Source organism: Jaculus jaculus, chromosome 11 (assembly GCF_020740685.1).
Source record: "Jaculus jaculus isolate mJacJac1 chromosome 11, mJacJac1.mat.Y.cur, whole genome shotgun sequence".
In the NCBI taxonomy this organism is placed as follows: Eukaryota; Metazoa; Chordata; class Mammalia; order Rodentia; family Dipodidae; genus Jaculus; species Jaculus jaculus.
The window spans coordinates 27,483,352-27,502,557 of NC_059112.1; the positions used below are offsets into that span (position 1 = coordinate 27,483,352).

The following is a 19,206-nucleotide window of genomic DNA, read 5'->3' on the forward strand; positions in this document are numbered from 1 at the left end:
GAGAAAGACTGTATGGATGAACTTAAGAATACAAATGTTGATGGAGCTAGGATCATTGAAAGAAGTAAAAAGTATGTTCGCATGTGTGTGTCCCAGGATTGAACTGAGCACCTCACACCTGCTAGACAAGCGTTCTACCTCTCAGCTTTATCTACAGACCTCTTACTACCTTTTCTTTTGAAACAGGGTCTCACTAAGTTTCTCAAGCTGACTTTGAACTCACTCTGTAGCCCAGGCTGGCCTTGAACTTGGGCTCCTCCTGAGTAGTTGGGAGTATAAACCTGTGCCAGTGGACCCAGCTTGTAAATAGTTAAATTCTTAAACTTGAGTATGCTAATTGGTGCTTGTTATTTTTCAAATTTCTGCAAGCTAGTGTCTCCCCTGGATTTGGCTTGCATTTATAGGCAGATACACTTGTGACAGATTAGATGACAGAGCTTTGCTCCTCACCTCATGTGGGTCTGCCAGCATGCGCAGTATGTGGGCTTAAGTACACAGCGCCATCTTTAGGATTTCAGTCCTGTGCTAAGCTATCTCAGTTTCCAGGAAGGTTAAAAAGCTATAAAGCTTTCAATTATATGAGATATTTGTGAAAAGCCTTTTAAAAAATTGGAAGGTGCCAGGCATGGTGGCTCACACCTTTAATCCCAGCACTCGGGATGCAGAGATTGGGGGATCACTGTAAGTTCGAGGCCACCCTGAGACTCCATAGTGAGTTTCAGGTCAGCCTGGGCTAGAGTGAAACCCTACCTCAAAAAACCAAAAAAAAAAAAAAAAAAAAAAAAAAAAAAAAAAAAAAAAAATAAGATGGGGAGGTAATATGATGGAGAATGGAATTTCAAAGGGGAAAGTGTTGGGAGGAGGGAATTACCATGCTATTTTTTTTTATAATTATGGGAAATGTTAATAAAAATTAAAAAATTTTTAAAAAAGAAAAAAAAATTTTAAAAAAGAAGCTATTCTACAAGTATGGGGCTTTATCTGTAGACATTATAATGGCAAGATATTAGGGAGACTTTGTCATACAACCCCGGGGCTGGGGAGATGGCTCAGCAAGGGAAGAGCACTCGCTGCACAAGCGCGAGGGCCTGATTTGTCCTGAGTTCGGTTCCCCAGCCCGCACGTAAACCGCCGGGTGCATGCACACCCGCCTGCATCCCCAGACCTGTGAGAACAGACTGAACTATCACCGGGGTTGAAATGGCAGCTCTGAGTTCAGTGAATACACAGGTATGTGACAGAGGAAGAACAGGGCACATTCTCCTCCAGACTCCGTGGGCGCACACAGGGCACGCACATCTGGACATACATGTGCACTCACCACACACGCATCATAACACACGCACAAGCAGAAAGGCAGGCAGGCAGGCAGGGAGGGGACCCACAAGGGACCTAACTCAGTGGTCGAGTACATGTGCTCCAAGACCCTGGGATTCCATCCCTAGCATCAAAAGAATTATTAATAAATTAATGAGGGCTGGAGAGATGGCTTAGCGGTTAAATGCTTGCCTGTGAAGCCTAAGGACCCCGGTTCGAGGCTCGATTCCCCAGGACCCACGTTAGCCAAGGAGGCACACACGTTGCGTCTAGAGTTCGTTTGCAGTGGCTAGAAGCCCTGGCATGCCCATTCTCTCCCTCCCTCTCTCTCTCTCTCTCTGTCTCTGCCTCTTTCTCTGTGTCGCTCTCAAATAAATAAAAATAATGAAAAGTAAACAAATTCCAAAACAAAGAAGACCTAAGTGAATATTTTGTCTTTGCATTTTTACTTGTCTAATGAAATCTCAACCAAACTGCCCAATAATCACTACTTAATAGAGACCCATTTTGAGTAGCTTTGATACTTTTTTTGTTTGTTTATTTGAGAGAGAGAGAAAGAGAAAGAGAGAAAATGAGAATGGGCACACAAGGGCCACAAGCCACGACGGATGAACTCCAGATGCATGTGCCACCTTGCACATCTAGCTTCCATGGGTCCTGGGGAATTGAATCTGAATCCTTAGGCTTTGCAGGCAAATGCCTTAACCACTAAACCATCTCTCCAGCCCAAGCTTTGATACTGTATGTGACACTTACAAGGCTCCCTGTGGCTGAGGGTCAGCGCTCCACAGCCTGCGACTTGGAGCACGTGGAGGAGCTGCCCCCCGAGAAGTGTGCGTGGAAACGGGCAGCTGCCGCGGTCTGCTTTACATGCGGTCGTTCTTGGGTTTTCAGACCCTGGCCGTGTGGGCCTTTTGGCCCTGTAGTACTTACATTTCCTGAGACTGGATTGCAGAAGGAATGTGGAGGGAGGGGAGGGTCGGGGTGAGGCGGGATGACAGTTTTCTCTTGTTCTTAAATATTCAGGTACGTCAGTGTGTGACGTTTCCCTTTGTTTATTACCTTTTTGTTTTCTCTTCCAGCAGTGGCTTTCTATGAAGACTTCTAAGAGACTGAAAACTTAGAAGAGGTGAAGTTGCTTAGGGAATATTTTTTATACATTTTATATGGTTTCTATCATGAAGTCAGCAAGCACCTGGATAAAGCCCCAAAGTAGGGAATATTTTTGCTATACTGGATACAGAATTCAGTTTGTTTTCCAACAAGTTTTGGTTTCAAAAGTCTGAGTGAAAAATTGATTACAGTTTCCGAGGAGGGAAAGAGCTTCCTGTTGAGCTTGTTGACCATTCCCAGCCAGTTGCCCGTTCCTGGCGTTGGTATGCACACTGCGGCTTTTCCCTGGGAATCGCTGTGTAAGGTCCCGTGTAGCTGCTTGTGTATAGCCTGGACTTGTGTTGGCGTGTGTGTGCGTGTGTGCATGTGTGTGCGTTTGTTATCCTAAATCTTACATCCCCCTTTGAGATTGGTTGTGATGTCTTTATGTACACAGTCTGGCTGTTACAGAAGATTTATCTTTCATGTCATGGTCCTTGGAAATACTCTAGTCCTGAGAAACTTATTCCCTAACACGGTCATAGAGTCACATGCAACCAGATTTGGATTCCTGGACCAGAAAAACAAAAAAATCAGCATTAACTCCTGCTACCACTATGCTGTGCGTAGGCCACTTGGAAATTACTGAGAGAGCTTTGAAAAGAAAAATTAAGCTGCACAATTCTCATTTGAATAAGGGGAGAAATGGTTAGAAGTCACTTAAGTTTTGTTTGGTTGGTTGTTTTGACAACCAGAGGTCAAAACAAGACAAGTCCTGCTTGTGCAAAACTGCAGGGGCCTCTGCATGTCACGTTCACATTCCTGCATTCCACCTCATAGCTAATGCTCAGTAAGTCTTCCGAGTTGAAGTAGGAGGATCGCAAGTTCAAGGCCTGCCTGGATCACAGAGAGGGCAAGGTGAGTGTGGGCTGCTTACAAGGACCCTCTTTTAAAGTAACAGTGAAAAGAGGGCTGAGGTTATACTCGCTCAGTGATAGAGCCTTGTCGGCATGGGGATCTTAGCAGAGTCCTTCCCTGGAGGCCTGGAAAGCCATTCTCTCTCGTCTCTTTCTATGTCTGTCTGTCTGACTATCTCTATACTTTGCATTTTATGAAGCATCTGAAAGGACATAAAAGCAAAAATAGGGTCTGGAGGGATGGCTTAGCCCTTAAGGGACTTGTAAAGGCAAGGGACCCAGGTTTGATTCCCCAGGACCCATGTTAGCCTGATGCACAATGGGGGGGGGGCACGTGTCTGGAGTTCATTTGCAGTGGCTGGAGGCCCTGGAACACCCATTCTCTTTCACTGTCCCTCTTTCTCTGTCAAATAAACAAATAAATAAATAAAAACTTTTTTAAAAAATCTTAAAAAAAAAAGCAAAAATAGTATTTTGAGTAGGTCTTGAGCTAAGGTGAGGGAAAGCGCCAGGGTTTGCCTTCATGCCAGATGAGCTCTTCTTTTATTCCAAAGAGCACAAATGCCTGTCTGCTTTGGCTCTGCACTGCACCCCCCCCAATTTTTTTTCCATAAAGATAGACTTCATGGTATTTACTACCAATATTCTTGACTTAGTTGGTTCTGTTTCTGGCAACAAACTGAAATTTTTTAGCATTTTATATGAGTGGCAGTTCAGTTTCATGTGTATTCACACGGACCACTAACAAGTGAGTGTGGACACACATTTCACTGTCGTCCAGAACGTTCTCGCGTGGGACTTCTGGGAGTGTGCACTGGTGTAAGTAAAACCTGTGCGGTCTAGGCCAAGACTTTCTTGTAGAAACAAACAAAAAGCATAACATTTGCTTTAAAAAAGATGGCGTGTCCTTTATTTACTGAGGGATGAGATGTAAGATATCTTCAGCTTTAATTATTTTTCATTTGTATCCAAGTCAGCACTTTTTTTTTCACAGCAATACACAAACAAAAGGATATTCAGAAATCTTTAAAGTTGTATTTCTACCAAGAGTACATTTTAAACATTTTCTAATACTTGAGCCGTTTTGTGTGACTGGCTTCCAGATATGCCAAAAACCCAGCATTTAATCCTTTCCACCCTTAAGCTTTGTACTGGTTTATACTATCTGATGAGAATTCTGAAGTGTTCCCAAAGCAACTGATGTTTACAGGTCTTATGTTTTTTCCTCCTCCTCTGGAAGGCTTGGGATCCACAATGAACTCACTGTACGAAACACTAATGATGGATAGCTCTTGGTGTAATAAATGAGTTGGCTGCCACCTTGATGTAAAACTGTGTAAAGGAAAATTTTCACTGTCTTGAGTGTCAAATGTATTTTTAACTGTCTGGTTTGTACTTTTACGACTTTTGTACTACCAAAGCAGAGTGAAAAATAAAGATGTTAAACACTGTGTGGTGTTTTGACTGAGCCAGTGGGAGTTGCCTTGCATGAGGAGGATACAATTGTGGAGTGAAACTGAAGGAGTTTAATCTGATGGAGCCCGATTTCGTATGTCAAGGATTCATCAGATTGCCCTCCTAAAGCACCTCTATCCCAAATCATGTTTTTTGTTTCTAATTTGTAGACCATTTGCAGCCAAGTGCCTTAACTGGCGAGCCATCTCTCCAGCCCCAAAGCATTTCCTTTCCAATTATTATTTTTTTCTTTTTCCCAAGGTAGTGTCTTGCTTTAGCCCAGGCTGACCTGGAATTCACTATATATTCTCAAGGTGGCCTCGAACTTATTGTGATCCTCCTACCGCTGTCTCCGCAGTGCTGGGATTAAAGGCATGTGCCACCATGCCTGGCCTACATCGTTTGGGACATACAGCTGTTACAGCTGCAGGAGCCTTAATGCGCGCCCTTCACTGTGTGCCTCTGGTATGATCAAAACTAAGAAATCAACACTGGTCAAAGACTATTAGACCAGAACTTACCAGATCATACCAGTTGTCCAATAATGTCCCCTTTCTGGCCCAGGACCCGTCGGCCTTGGCTCGCCTCAGCTGCTAAGATCTGTGACCATCCCCTGGTTAGGATCTTGGCACAGTGAACTGCTCAGTTCCTTGGTAGAATGCCCTTCACCTTGGGTTTTCTGTTTCTTGTGATTGGACTGAAGGTTTTGCGTAAAGGACAGCACCACCAGGTGACATGCGTCACCGTGTGATTTCCAGTTCACTCCTTTGGAAGCAAGCACTCTGATCACTGAGTCACTTCCCCAGGCCACCTTGGTCATCCAATTGAAGTGGTAACCACCAGGTTTCACCCTGGTAAAGTTACTATTTTTATCCCTGTAATGAATTAATGCCTGAGATACGGTGAGGTCAGGCTGGTATCCTATCTGTGCATCAACTTTCACCCATGAGTTTTACCATGCATGGTAGCTTCCCCAAAGTGGGTGACCAGAAAAACAGGTTCTTCCCTCACAGTGTAGGAGACTGGACTCTAAATTCCACAGTCTCCACAGTTGGGGACCATCTGATGTTCTGAGAGAGATTGTCCCTGTTTCCATCCCAACTTCTGGTGGTTGCCAGAAAGTTCTTGGCACTCCTTGGTTTGAAGCTGCCTCACCTCATGGTCCGTGTCTGTCCACGTGGGGCCCCCTGTGCCTGTCCTTTTCTTCCTTACAAGGCCACTAGCTGCTGGACTTAGGCTGCACTCCAATCCAGTGTGACTTCCTTTTAATTTGGCTGCTTTTCCCAAGACACACTTTCCAACTAGGTTCACATCTACGGGGCCTGGGAGTTAGGACTTCGGTGTTAACAAATCTTTGAGGGGACACAGTTCCATCCCTGGGGGGCGGGGGGGATCTTGTCTACACAGTGATAGAAGATCTTTGAATTGGTTCCCTTCCCCCTTAAGGTGGTTCCGTCCTAACCTCTCCCCACGCTCTTGTGTCAGCCTTTTATTACTTTCCATTACCACCACATGCCCTAGGCTGCTCACCTCCTGTGTTCCAACTTGTCAGGAAAGGCTGGAAAAGAAACAGAAGACCCTGCTCAACAGCAGAGACTGGCTTTATCCCGGGAAGCCAGAGAAGGGCTCAGACCAGGCAGGTCAGAAGCCACTTCCTTACAGGGGACACTTACAGGGCGGTGGGGGCATTGGAGCTCGTCCACCTTGCCTCCGCGTGGGCCACTTCAGGGAAGTGGTAGTGGACAGGAGGTTTGGGGCCATTCCAGGAAAGCGATCCTGGGCAGGCAGAACCAGCTCCCGCTTCAAGGACTCATGGCTCCTGTGTTTAGAATGGAAGGACACCAGGCGAGCTCACTGCGGGGCCCAGCTTCCTAGGCCTGGCCTCCACGGCTATCCCGAGACTATGCACACGCCATTCCATGTCTCTGAATCTTAAAAGCCTGAACTAGGCTGGATGGATGGCTCAGTGGTTAGAAAACCTGGCGGCCCAGGTTTAACCCTAACCTACATAATAAAGTCGTTTGACAGTGCACCTCACACGGTACCACAGTATCAACAGTGTGCTGAGGAAATGGAAAAGTTGACTTTCTTTTTGGTTTTTCGAGGTGGGGTCTCACTGTGGTCCAGGCTGACCCGGAATTCACTATGGAACCTCAGGGTGGCCTTGAACTCACGGCAATCCTTGTACCTCTGCCTCCCGAGTGCTAGGATTAAAGGCGTGCGCCACCACGCCCAGCTTAAGTTGACATATTTTTAGCCCCAGAAACCCAGTATTTGTGCACCAGGGATCTCTGACATTCCCCAAATTCCCCATTTCGTAGTTGGGCACGCGATGCAGAGTGGGCGGTGCGCAGCCGCGGTCTGGCTTCCATTGTTTATCAGTAGTTAGTTGGGAATGTGGCGGGTGAACCCAGCGCTCCCCGGTCAGTGCCTGCCTGGACCACTGGGGTGGGTGATACGGAGAACGTGCCAGGGGCCTGTCCAGGGCTGGGCATGCTTTCGCACGCGCTCTTGCTGGCCGGGCTTGTGGAATGCTTGCTGGACTCAGCCTTCGCTTTGCACAGAGCTGGCGCTTTGCCCCCCTCTGCTGGCTGAATGTGGGAACTGCAGGGAAGATGGCTGGCTGGTGATGTATTCTCTTTCAGGCCCTGGTGAGCAGAACCGTAATTTCCCCCTCCCCCAGACTGAATAAACCTTTAAAAAATGAAGAACGCTATTGGCCATCTTATGGGACTAAAAGATCAAGTTTGGGGTTAGAGAGATGGCTCGTTGGCTAAGGCGCTTGTCTGCAAAGTCTAACAACCCAGGTTCCATTCCCCGAACCCACATAAAGACAGAAGCACAATGCGGCACATGCATCTGGAGTTCGTTTGCAGCGGCTCTAGGCCCTGGCCCGCCCAGACTCTCATCTATCTCTCTGCCTGCAAATAAGTAAATATAAAGAAAAGAAAAGATCAAGTTTGGTTCCTTTATTTTTTTTTTATTTTTAAAAGTTTTTATTCAATAATGAATGAAAACCTCACCTACTCAGTAGAATCGAAATTCTTTGTAAAAATAACGCAGCACATTAAAATTATAAGAATTCTTAAAATATACAACATATACAAGTAGCCAAAGTCCTAGGGAAGTTCATGTAGAAATTCTAGTTAGTGACTTGCACATTTCAATAATTCTACAGTTTCTTCAAACATTTTTTTCATCCTTTCCATTTTCTGGGTTGTTGTTTCCTCTGAAATGTCTTTCAGACCACAATAATTAATAGTTGAGCCTCTGGGAGTTGACTGAGCTGATACTGTAGTGTAACCAAATGACTGATGGACATTCACTGGCCTCTCCACATTGCTTTTTCTCTCAGAGTGTGTAAAATCCATGTCACTAACAGAAGCATAATCATCATCTGGGACATTAAGCTCTACATATTCATTCTTCTTGGACATTTCTGTTTCAAGAAGTGTGATGCGACTTAGAAGATCATTCCAGGTCTTTTCATCAACCATCACTTTGCCTTTCATGGTCTCTTCCAAAAGGTCCAGCCTTTTCTCTAGGAAAGTCAGCTTCCCAAGCTTCTCTTGGCATTCAGCAAGCATGGTCTGAAGTGCCGTAATCTCGGAATTATAATTTATATCCTGCTGCACAGCCTTGGCTGCAGAGACCTTCACTTCAGAAACCTCTGTTTCATTCGTCTTGGTATCTGAGTCATCAAAATCTTCACTGACGCCATCTGTTACTGAACTTGTGTCCTCAGGAACATCGATATTATCTGCATTATACAGGTGACGAATCGCCACAGCTTTCTTCTTTCCTGAAGTCATAACCCTGCCACTCATGTCAATGCCGATAACGCCTGCAGGTGTTTTCTCACTGCTTGAACAAGAACCTGACTTATCACAAATGGTTTTCTATCTTTGGTGGGATGGAACCTTTTCAGGACCAGTCAATTCCTTATGGTTTTTCACCACACAATTCAAAACATCACAAACAATTTGGATTTTCCATTCAGCAAATCCACATTGTATAAATTGCTTTTTTGACAAAATTGGTTTACAGTCAAATTGATCACGAAGAAGCTTATAGACAGCATCTGTAAAGCGCAAGTTATTTTTTGCTATCAGCTCTATATTGGAGTCCATCAGAAGTTCCTACATAATCCACCTCTCTAGGGTAATTTAGTAAACGAAGCATGTGCTCTAGCTTCCGTAAGCTTCTTTTTAAGTCACCTGTTGCCATTATTTAACATCAGAATCTGCTCTAACTCTTGAAATAATCCAATTTTCACATTATTTCTACCTCTGGTAATGGAATTTCTGACAGTTCAAGGTAGGCCCATGGAAAACATCCTCTTCGGTGCCAGCAGAGTATTTTGAAGAAGAGTAAAATTCAACTACAGTTTTGACCTGAGCGGGCACCGGAATGCCAACGCGAGTCCCGGAGCGCCTCCCGAGCCGACCGTTTGTATCCGCAGCCGAAGATCTTGGTTCCTTTCATAACCCATTTTATTTTGATTTATTGAGAACTTTAATATACAAACATACTGTAAGTTGTCAGCTCCTTTTGCCTTTCTCTCCCCTCCCCCCCACCATTCCACTGGGCACCCTCTTCATTCCAGTAATCCTTTGTCTTGTTATCATTCCTTCTTCTCCATGTCAAGATGTTGATGGGCTCAGAACAGTGCGGAGCTTGGGGCATCCTTAGCCCCCGTGGGCTCGTGACTGCATCAGTTGGTTCGTGTCAGCGCCCCCAAAGACTCCCTTCCCACGCTGTGTGGCTCTTACGTTGTTTTCACTCCCTGCTCTGCAATGTCTGTTCGCTGAGCCTTGGAGGGCGTGATAGATCTATCTCCATCTCCGTAGAGAAGCTCTCTGGCTAACAGTGAGAGCAGCCCTCAAAGTCTTTCTGCCACCTCTTCTCAGCCTTCCCTGATCCCTGGTGGGTGTGTTAGAGATGACTCCTCCGGTGCTGAACCCTGTCTTAACCCATCTTTGGATGCTGCCGGTCTATCTTTGTTGTTGTTTGGCTGCTGTGACTGTTGCCTCGGATGGTGGGGAGGCATGACCACACTCCACTGTGGAGGGAAACCCATGCCCTCCCTGGTGGGAAATCCCCATCATGGAAGGGGTTGTGACCATGGTAAGCAGTTTGTACTGGGAGAGAGTGGACAACCAGGTCTTTGCTATGGAGTCTGAAATTCAACTCTGCTTCTCTCTGCTGTCTCAATTATCTTCACCGAGTCTCAATATATTCTCTGTAAAATAACTTTTCTTACAAGGATTTTATTTATTTACATATTTCTTTATTTGAGAAAGAGGCAGATAGAGAGAGGGAGAATGGGAATGCCAGGGCCTCTAGCTGGTGCAAATGAACTCCAGAAGCATGTGCTACCTTGTGCATCTGGCTTATGTGGGGACTGGGGAATTGAACCTGGGTCCTTAGGCTTCGCAGGCAAGCACCTTAACTACTAAGCCAACTCTCCAGCCCATCTTACTAGGATTTTTTTTCTTTTTTTTTTTGGTTTGGTTTGTTTTTTTTGAGGTAGGGTCTCACTTTAGCACAGGCTGACCTGAAATTCACTCTGTAGTCTCAGGGTGGCCTTGAACTCACATTGATCCTCCTACCTCTGCCTTCCAAGTGCTGGGATTAAAGGTGTGTGCCACCATGCCCAGCTTCTTACTAGGCTTTTAAGGATTAAAAATGCATGGAAAATAGCCGGGTGTGGTGGCATATGCCTTTAATTCCAGCAGAGGTAGGAGGATCACTGAGTTCAGGGCCAGCCTGAGACTACAGAGTGAATTCCAGGTCAGACTGGTCTAGAGCAAGAGACCCTGCCTTGAAAAACAAAACAAAACAAACAAAAAAGATTAGAATTTTGGAGGGATTAGTGGTTAAGGCATTTACCTGCAAAGCCAAAGGACCCTTGTTCAATTCCCCAGTACCCACGTTAGCCAGATGCACAAGGGGGCATGCATCTGCAGTTCATTTGCAGTGGCTGGAGGCCCTGGCGTGCCCATTCTCTCTCTCTCTCTCTCTCTCTCTGTCAAATAAATAAAAATGAAATTAGAAAATGCATGGAAAATAATGCCTGCTAGTCTCCACATCCACCTTCAGAGGGCACTGCCATTGTAATGGGCTGCTAGGGCATTTATGTGTTACTTTAATAAAATACACAAGGCTAAGCTGGGTGTGGTGGCGCACGCCTTTAATTCCAGCACTCGGGAGGCAGAGGTAAGAGGATCGCCGTGAGTTTGAGGCCACCGTGAGAATACATAGTGAATTCCAAGTCAGCCTGGGCCAGAGTGAGCCCCTACCTTGAAAAAAAAAAAAAAAGATCCAAGCTTAACAGCCACATTTGGTGAAACCCTAATTTGTGTTGTTGTAACATGGTGGGTGATGTCATGGCAGGAGGGAACATGTGAAGAAAGAGGCAAAAAATCAGGGGGGACCTTGCTTTACAACATGCTGCCCTTGAGGTAACCAATGTTGTTACACAAGACCCGATCCACTGACTGCTTAATTCTGTTTGGAGAGCTAACATAATCCCTGATAAAGACAATGGTCCATTCATGTGGGCATACCCCCATGACCTCACTATCTTACAGGCTCACCAGCCCTCTCTGTTCCGTGGCATGAGTGTGTGTGGGGATAAACCATATGCCAACCATAGCACTTGGCAATGGGTCTGTGATCAAAGTGGGCTGTGAGTAGGTTGGGAGGGGTTGGGAGTAAATCCATTAATCCTGACCCCGTTTCTGTGTAGGCCCCACAACTTTGGTCATTAGAGCCCATTGAGAGAACAGCATATCGCCCAGGAAAAAACCAGGGGGTGGCGAGAGAGGGCAGAACCCGAACCAGGAAGAATGCTCCCACACACCTCACACAGCACACCACTGCCCTAGCCCTGGGGTGCAGGGGACTGGTCCTCAGGACCCCGGTGAGTCAGTCAGTTCTTGCTCTTTCTGCCTCATTCACATCACAGAGCTTTTGAAGATGGGGGGGTGGTGGGGGGGCGTTAGGCCGAATGTCAACCCTACTGGGCCTAATATTCTCTTGGTGCCAGTCACACACCTTGCTTGAGCAAATTCTCTGGTCCCCACCACCCTGTCATCCTCTATGGTTGGTCTCAAATGTATAAGAAGGGCTGGAGAGATGGCTTAGCGGTTAAGCGCTTGCCTGTGAAGCCTAAGGACCCCGGGTCGAGGCTCGGTTCCCCAGGTCCCACGTTAGCCAGATGCACAAGGGGGCGCACGCGTCTGGAGTTCGTTTGCAGAGGCTGGAAGCCCTGGCGTGCCCATTCTCTCTCTCTCCCTCTATCTGTCTTTCTCTCTGTGTCTGACGCTCTCAAATAAATAAATAAATAAAAATTTAAAAAAAAAGAAAAAAATGTATAAGAAAATAGACTGTCTTTATTGGTCTTTGAGGTTGGACTTTTATCCCATTGAGTTTGAAAAGAACTAGCTTTATTTTTATTTCCAAGTTAATTTACCTGAGAAATCATAGGCAAAATGCTCTTGGAGTTGTCATCTTGCGCATAAGTGTGGATCGCTTCATTATGAACAAATACCTTCATGCTGGCCAAATCAACAAAAGTCTTGCAAAAAACCACGCTAAATAACAATCAGACCACATACAACCCCTCAGAACAACCCCCAAAGCCTTTTGTCTTGCATTAAACATGCATTTTATTGTGTGAAAATTCATTGGGGCAAGGAAGGATAAAAGGAGGCTCTGGCTTTTTATTTATGAGAGAGGGGTTGGGGAAAGAACAAGTGCACCAGGACCACTAGCCACTGCAAGGTCCATATACACGTGCCACCATGCTTCTGGCTTATTGGGGAATTGAACTTCAGTCCTTGGGCTTCACAGGCAAGTGCCTTCACCACTAAGCCATCTCTCCAGGCCAAGATCTGGAGTGTTTTTTGTTTTTTTTTTTTGAGGTAGGGGACCTGGAATTCACTATGGAGTCTCAGGCTGTCCTTGAACTCACAGTGATCCTCCTACCTCTGCTTCTCCAGTGCTGGGACTAAAGGCCTGTACCACCACTCCAAGATCTTTTTGTTTGTTTGTTTGTTTTTCGAGATAGGGTCTCACTCTGGCTCAGGCTGACCTGGAATTAACTATGTAGTTTCAGAGTGGCCTCATCTTTTTTTGAGGGCGGGGCAGGGTCTCACTCTAGCCCAGGCTGACCTGGAATTCACTATGTGGTCTCAGGGTGGCCTTGAACTCACGGTGATCCTCATACCTCTGCCTCCCAAGTGCTGGGATTAAAGACGTGCACCACCATGCCTGGCTCATCTCTTTTTTTTTTTTTTTTTTTGATTGTTTTGTTTTTGTTTTTTACGGTAGGGTCTCACTCTAGCCCAGGCTGACCTGTAATTCACTCTATAGTCTTAGGGTGGCCTCAAACTCATGGCGATCCTCCTGAGTGCTGGAATTAAAGGCATGCGCCACCATGCTGGCCAAGAATCTGGTTTTAAAAACTATTTTTATTTATTTATTTGCAAGCAGAGAGATATAGAAGAGAGACAGACACAGAGAAAGCATGCTCCACAGTCCCCAGCTGCTGTAAACAAACTCCAGATGCACGTGGGTCCTGGGGAATCAAACCTGTGCCATTAGGCTTTGCAGGCAAAAGCCTTAACTGCTGAGCCTCTCTCCAGCCCTGGGAAGGCCTGTTTTAATGAGGTATTCACTTCAAGCTCAGTGTGACCTAAACTTCTAAGCAGCCATAAATTCCAGTGTGTTCTACACTTGTTAAGAGCTGAAAACAACGAGAATAAAGATATCCTAATGTTTGAGTAACTCTGTGTTGCATTTAAAAATATTTTTGTGTGTTTGCACACATGCACGCGTAAGGGCGAACCACTGCAAACAATTGCTACACACACCATCTTTGCATCTCGCTCTAACGTGGGTTCTAGGGAACTGAATCCAGGCTGGCAGGTTTTGTAAGCCAGCAGCTTTTACTGCTGAACCATCTCCCCAGGATGTTAGATGATAATTCATTATGTAGGTAGGGCAGGATTTATCGAGTTTAGAAATGAAATAATGTTAGAACTGGTTCAAAGAGGTTCAGTGGAGAGCAATTAAAATTTAGTTACTTGGGCTGGAGAGATTGCTCAGTGGTTAAGGCACTTGCCTACAAAGCCTCACAAATGACCCAGGTTTGATTCCCCAGTACCCACATAAAGCCAGATGCCCAAAGTGGCACTCTCTCTGCTGGTAAATATTTAAAAAACTTATCTTAAGAGGGCATTGAATGATATCCATTCAAATGGTCCAGTGACCTTGGCTAGTTGATAGTCACATCAGCATTGATTGTATATCTTTTTGAAAATATTTTATTTTACAGAGAGAGAGAGAGGGGGGGGGGGGGAGAATTGGTGTGCCAGGGCTTCAGCCAATGCAATCGAACTCCAGGCACTTGCGCCACCTAGTGGGCATGTGGGACCTTGCGATTGCCTTTAGTTTGTGCTTCTGGCTTACATGGGATCTGGAGAGTCGAACATGGGTCCTTGGGTTTCACAGGCAAGTGCCTTAGCCACTGAGTCATCTCACCAGCCCTGATTGTATATCTTGAGCTGGGCAGATGGTGAGCACGTTGGGGCCCAGTTTGGCCTCATGAGGGCAGAGAGAGAGGCACAGCCATTGCCTCCAATTTACAAGTGATAAAAGTGATACGCACTGGCTAGGGCTGGGGAAGAAGCCACACCGGCAGCTAGGGTGCTTGCGTAGTACACAAAGCCCTGGATCCATCCCCAGCACTGTGTAAACTGGGTGTGGTGGTAAATGCCAGTAACCCCAGAACTTGGGAGGAGGCAGGAGGATCCCAAGTTCAACATCAATCATCCTTGGGGGCAGGGGTGGGAAGATGGCTTAGAGGTTAAGAGTGCTTGTTGTGGCTTAACCATGAGGGTCAAGTTCAGATTCCTCAGAACTCACATGGGAAGCTGGGTGTGGCCACAACGTGTCTGTAACCCCAGTCCACAGTGGGTGGAGCCTGGAGACTTGCTGGGGCTTCATGGAGGGCAGCAGCTGTGGGTTGAGGGAGAGACTTTGTCTCAAGGAAATGCATGGATGAGTGTAGATGGTATTCAGTGTTCTCCTCTGGCCTCCTCATGGACATAAATACGTGGGGTGTGAGTTTCCTGAAACACACACGTTCACACACACCCCTTTTCCATGAATTATCAGGGGAAACATTTACAGTAAGAAGCAAACGTCAGCTTTTCTGTTTGTTACCATCTATATTAGAGACGGAGCATTCCTCATGGAACCTTGCTTTGTTTGGTGGCAGGGGGCGGGGGGGGGGGATTGTGCATTTCCGGTTGTACAAGGGATAGTTGTATCACGTTGGGTGGAGTTATGACCTTGTTACTGTCTTCATTTGGAAATTATGATGTAAGGACATCTGGTTTGGTGTCAAGTTGACAAGGGGTGGTTAAGTTTGTGTCAACTTGATCTGTTTAGGAATCCACAGACATTCCTCATAAGTGGGTATCTGAAGTTCCTTCCAGGAAGGATTAACTAAAGGAGGAATCCTTCCCCCAGGGTGAGCCCTTCCCCCAGAGTGGGTGGCCGTCTTGGAGGGGAGCAGAGATGGCTTAGTGGTTAAGCGCTTGCCTGTGAAGCCTAAGGACCCTGGTTCAAGGCTCAATTCCCCAGGACCCACGTTAGCCAGCTGCACAAGGGGGCGCACACATCTGGAGTTCGTTTGCAGGCTGAAGGCCCTGGTGCACCCATTCTCTCCCTCCCTCCCTCCCTCTCCCTCTCTCTCTCTCTGTCTGTCGCTCTCAAAATAAAATAAAATAAAATAAAATAAAAACTTAAAAAAAAAAAAGCTCTGGGAAGAAAAGCATTCTCCTCCCCTCCCACCTGGCCGCTGTGCTGCTTGCTGCTTTCCAGTGTGGACCGAAGCCCAGCGTGGACGGAAGAGCAGCGTCTCTCCAGGTGCCGGATGGGGACTGCTGAGGCCTCCAGCCTCGTGGACTGAGCAGCTACCAGGTTCCTTGACTCTCAGGCTTGTAACCTGCTGTTGTTGCACTGTCATGAACATAGGAGTCCCTTTGGGGAGGAGCGAAGCTCAAGTGTGGGGGCCAGGTGCCAGGGTGCAGGAAGTGACTGTGTTTCCACTGTGTGGTTTCACACAGATGCCCCAGCCAGGGAGATCAGGAGATCTTAGGTCACACACCTGTTCTGGGAGTCCTGCTTACAGGAAGAGGGCGGGAGAGGAGAGAGGCAGTGTGGGGCAGAGGGCAGTGACATGTGGAAACACTTGTCGAGTGTGGACACATGGGTGTGTGCCACGCAAGAAATCTGAAGTTCCTCTTCGTTCTTTTCTACTAAATATTTTATTTTTAGAGAGAGACAGACAGGAAGAGAGAAGAGGCTAGTAGAGAGAAAATGGGTGTGCCAGGGTCTCTAGCCAATGAAATGGAACTCCCAGACAGATCTGGCTTACATGGGTACTGGGGAATCAAACCCAGGTCCTTAGGCTTTGTAGGCAAGCACCTTAACTGCTGAGCCATCTCTCTAGCCCATTTCTCTTCATTCTTTTTAGGGATCTGCTTTGCCAGCGATTATTATTTGCTACTATTAGCTTTGGTGGCAACCAAGAAAAGACACAATAGGATATTTTCTTTCAGTGAAAAGTTAAATGTAAGTTCTTAGTTCAAAAAAACCCAACAGAATAAATAAATAATCTTAGGTAAAAAAAAAAAAAATCAAGATTTAACGTGGCAAATTCTAGGGGTTATATCTGGCCAAGGATTGTTTTCACAGTTAAGTGTCTGTGCTTTCAAATTGTCCAGAATGTTCCAAAGGCCCAGTCTTCAGCATTTGATACAACGACATCAAGCTGCCAGAGAAGTCACTACCCTCAGCACAGTGCCCAGGGGGCTGCTGCGTCCCCTCAGAGATAAATTTCTTTCCAGCATCTATGTTCTGACTTTTCTCTAAGGTCTTTAGTAAGGCCCCAGTATTTGGGGGAAGACGAAGGGACCAGGATTGCTTTACTGGGAGAGCTGCCAGTTAAGTGGAACTCTGAACAGCACCAAGGCAACACTGGATGTCCGCGTTTCTGTCCACTAAGCTGCTACTCTCACTTTTGGTTGGAGAAGCTTCTCTTTTCAGATGGTCGTGACTCCTGGGGTGACTCAAAACTCACCAAAGTGCTCAGAAGAAGGGATACTGACTGGAGTGTTCGGCACTAAGCAAGATATCTCTATCACACCCTCCAACGCTCAGGGACCGTTGCTGCAAAGGTGGTGGAAAGAATGCAAGAGCCAGGGGCTGGAGAGATGGCTTAGCTGTTAAGGTACTTACCTGCAAAGTCGAAGGACTCCGGTTTGACTCCCCAGTACCCACATAAAGCCAGATGCACAAAGTAGAGCCTGCGTCTGGAGTTTGCTTGTTGTGGCCCGAGGCCTTGGCATGCCCATGGTCTGTTTAAATGTAAGAGTCAAAGGAAGAGGAGGACTGCTTACAATGCTGTCTTCCAGACACAAAGTGATCTTGATATTCATGACCCCACAGTGACTGACACTATCTATAAAAGACCTGCATGATAGGAGTTAAAAAAAAAATGATGAGGTCTGGAGAGATGGCTTAGTGGTTAAGGCACTTGCCCATGGAGCCTAGATTCTCCAGGTCCCATGTAAGCCGGATGCACAAGATAGCACATGCATCTGGAGTTTGTTTGCAGTGGCTGCCGGGGCCTAGCGTGCCCATTCTCTCCCTCTTTCTCTAGTCAAATAAATAAATAAATAAATAAATAAATAAAGACAGTAATGGGGGGATTTGGGATTCCAGGGTGCTTCCTAGAACTCCAAACCCTGACTTTATATCTGGCAAGTTCAGATTTAAGAAAATGATTTTTTAAATCCTGGATTTTATTTAGATCTCACACAGATGTGGGGAAGGGAGAAAACTAGGGGGGTAAGGAAGGGAAGGTGAAGTGGGGAGAAGAGACACACACCACGTGGAACCCAGGAGCCCATGCAAACAAACATGGATCTTTGCAAAAAGCATGGAAAGGGGTTTTAAAATGTGTGCTTCCAAAAAGATTAAAAGTGAAGACAGCAGTAGTCTCCTTGGGTGGTAGAGAGATCTTGTCCTTTAGAGATCCTAGAACACTGTTGCCACAGCTAAGGAGAGAGAGAAAAATGGGGCCCTCTCTCAATGGGCTCAGGAGGACATTCTTTAGAATTTGCGCCACCACACCTGGACATACCTACACCAGGTGTCCCAGCCAAGTAGGCCTGGGCTTAGGAGAGAAATCCACCCATACCCCGGCAGGGTGCAAGCTCAGGAGAGAACTGAACACGAAATCATGTGACTGAAGCAGGCTGGGCCAGCTGAGATGGGAGTGCCATAGGATCATCCTAGGTTCCTCCCCTGGGGCCATTCTGCCTGCCTGGTTCAAGAAACTGTCTACCCATCCCCTACCCCAAGACAAATTGGAAAGAAGGGATTCAGTGGAGGGGGATTTTGGGAAGGAAATGGTGGGAGGGGATTATGCTCATGATATACTGTGTATATTTATGGAAGCAAACAAAAAACCTATGCATATGCAGTGTGGACAGTGTTTCCAGGAAAAGGATGGGGACTTGCTTGCTTTCTTGCATCCTGTTTGGAGATGCTGGAGGAAGTAGGGATGGTGGCAACTGTCCGTCCTTCCTTCCCCAAGACCAAAGGTTTCAGCTCATACTCAGCTTGAAGGCTATGATCCAGGCTCTTGCAAGCCGGCTCCATTCCAGGTTTGGGGTTTCAAGGATCTGGAGTGGCAGACACCTTAGGCTGGTCAACTTAAACTCGGTCACTCGCCTCTCCTCAAGAAGTTCCTCTCAGGTTTATTTGAGAGAATGAAGCGCACAGCTAGAACGTCAACATTTCTTAGTTCCCTCTTACAGCTAGACGTGGCCAAGTGACTAGATGCAAGCATGAGTAAATAGAAGGGTTAAATTACACTAAGGAGGGCCTTCCCAGAAGGAAGTGTGACCTATGACCTTTTCTTCCTTTTTCTTTTCAAATATTGATTTGCAAGCAGAGACAGGAGACAAAGAGAGAGAGAGAGAGAGAGAGAGAGAGAGAGAGAGAGAGACAGAGACAGAGAGAGAGAGGGGGAGGGAGAGCGCGCACACATATGGGTATGCCAGGGCCTGCAGCCACTGCAAATGAACTCCCCAGACATAAGCACCACTTAGTGCACCTGGCTTTATGTGGGTATGGGGGAATTGAACTTGGGTCACTAGGCATTGCAGGCAAGTGCCTTAACCACTGAGCAATCTCTCTAGCCCTCTTCCTTTTTACTTAATGAAACCAAATCTCTGTTTTATTTTTTTTTTCATTTAAAAAAAATTTATTAGAGACAGAGAGAGGGAGATAAGAATAAGAATGGGTGTGCCAGGGCCTCTAGCCACTGCAAACAAACTCC

At 46.3% G+C, this 19,206-nt stretch overlaps 1 protein-coding gene and 1 pseudogene across 3 annotated transcripts in view; one reads left to right on the forward strand and one right to left on the reverse strand.

Annotated features, from left to right (window-relative positions):
- The window catches only part of Rell1 (RELT like 1), a 93,987-nt gene extending 90,327 nt beyond the window's left edge, over positions 1–3,660 (forward strand). For 2 of the 3 annotated variants that reach the window (XM_045130289.1, XM_045130290.1), the window contains exon 7: positions 2,400–3,660. The gene's annotated coding sequence lies outside the window, so the exon portion shown is untranslated. The remainder of the gene's footprint in view (positions 1–2,399) is intronic. The other variant, XM_004656111.2, reaches the window with a different exon arrangement.
- Positions 3,661–7,848: 4,188 nt separating this feature from the next.
- LOC101608495 lies at positions 7,849–9,076 on the reverse strand (annotated as a pseudogene).
- Positions 9,077–19,206: the final 10,130 nt, after the last annotated feature.